The 2,007-nt window shown below is 38.0% G+C and overlaps 1 long non-coding RNA gene across 1 annotated transcript; it reads right to left on the bottom strand.

Moving 5' to 3' along the window:
* LOC147659104 (uncharacterized) lies at positions 1-1,599 on the bottom strand. The gene is made up of 5 exons (XR_015307320.1): positions 1,480-1,599; positions 1,274-1,382; positions 1,093-1,182; positions 905-988; positions 1-128 (listed from the first exon to the last, which is right to left on the bottom strand). It is a non-coding gene; the product is annotated as an uncharacterized LOC147659104 (long non-coding RNA).
* Positions 1,600-2,007: the final 408 nt, after the last annotated feature.

Raw genomic sequence — 2,007 nt, 5'->3', positions numbered from 1 at the left:
CACAGTTGATAAAAAGAATGATACATATGTATTCACAAAACAGATAAAAAAAGGGTTAAATGGTCTCCAGTCAACGCGTTTCGACATATACAATATGTCTTCATCAGGACATTAACCATCAACAAGCTCTGTAAGACATAATTATAGCATAGAATTACTATGAATGTAAAAATACTATCACATGATTACTACTGAACTAGTTTAAAGTTTGTTAGTACATTCTATTGGTAAAGAGTACATTCTTCATTCCAAATATATGATATACCGCTCTAATAAGACAACAAAACAGTTAAATACCTGTATCTACAAGTGGGTCTTTGTAAAAATACAAAAACTGATTTAGCAAATAACACATTATTTGTTAGAACAAGACATGATGTAATTAATGTTCACAAGCTTCCTAATAAACCACCTTCCTATTAATACAGGATAACGCTCACTTAATTTCATTTAGGGCAGGTTGTAAAACAGGGAGAGGTGTGCTTGTTAGATATCTTCTGTATTAAGTGTTTCACATACTATTTCAATTTTAATTCGCTAAAGGATTTTTCCAAGATCTAAAAGCATATTCTGTCTCTGTAGGTACAAAACAACAGTTGATAAAGGCAAATTCACCGAGATATACACAAATTTCTATTATTAAACTCTTTATACAACCAATATGGTGTTATTTACTAAGACAGTGCACGAATAAAGGTAAAAGAAAAGATAAGAAAAGACAAAGTAGATAATTAATAAAAAGTTAATGCGTTAATGAGGAAAGGGGTATTTATTATTTATTTTTGTCATTGGACTAGTCTACCTAAGCTAAATGCGTTGCTATTTTACTTAAACAAGGCAGTGATGCATTCTTATTTTTGGAAGGGTGGCTCAATAACCATACTAAAAAGTACCACATTCTTACCTATGTGGCAACAAAATATGGGGACATGTGTTGAATCTCTTCTTTCTTTTTTTGTCCAATGATTGGAAACAAGGTCAAGAGATCCTAAAGTAAAATGATATGGTCACAATAAGGCGCATTTTAATGTTAAAGGTGGTCTAGAATGAGAAAAGGGTTTTTTATTTTCATTTTTACTCCTCCATTCTTACCCTAAAAGTAGAATTTTTAAGTCCCACAAAGTTGATTCCGGTCTTTAAGTAGGAAGATACGATAATTAATTAGAATGCTGTATTGGCTACCTATCAAAGAGGAGAAGAAAAATACACACGATGTATAATTGAATTAAGATTACTGTGATACCTATCAGAGTATAGCCTATACACTGCTTACCCAATGGAAATGGTGAAGTCGCTTATGGATAGGGACAACTGTTACTAGTAGCAGCTGCACGCGACGATAACTTCTGAAGCTGTATCATAGAGGACGGAGAGACTCCTAACTGAAAGAACAATTGTCCTTAATTTAATTTAATCGGAACCTGGTATGCACATGATATTAAAGATAATGCTGCACAAAGAGTGATGGCTCTACCATACCTTTCTGGACGTTATATAGTCATCATCGTCAACAAAGATATATAGGAAATGAAGCCGGATGTGGAGCCGACTCACTGCAAAGCGGATTAAACTCCCAAAGCGTCCGTGAGCACTTCAACACATCCGTCTGTGTGGCGTCTGTGTCTATGGACTAGGGGGTAGTTTTCATCCTCATGTAGCTGATACCAAATTGGTGGTGGCAATGAGGCTGTAGCATGCCACTCCTCCTTTTGCTGCTTCCGGACAGCTACTGCCCTCTGCATCATGCCCTGGAGGGCACCTTCCACTGTTCCCCTTGGACATCGCTGATGACCCACTCAGTCTGCGTGGCCATACCTCAGTGGCCACAAGTAACCGTCCTGTGGCGGTGTGCTGTGCCTGCCGCTGTACATCCAGGGCCACTAACTCTGTGCAGCTCAAGTCAGGGACCCGGTTTGATTCAATATTTTATGGCCTCTGAGACAATGGCCTTGGGGTCATCAACAACATGTGTCTGTGGCCCTGCTATGTCCGCTGCCTCCAGTCTCA

The sequence above is a fragment of the Lissotriton vulgaris genome, unplaced genomic scaffold (genome assembly GCF_964263255.1).
Source record: "Lissotriton vulgaris unplaced genomic scaffold, aLisVul1.2 SCAFFOLD_1115, whole genome shotgun sequence".
NCBI classification, from domain to species: Eukaryota; Metazoa; Chordata; class Amphibia; order Caudata; family Salamandridae; genus Lissotriton; species Lissotriton vulgaris.
Note: the sequence above shows the minus strand (reverse complement) of the source record. Positions and strands in the feature narration are given on the sequence as shown.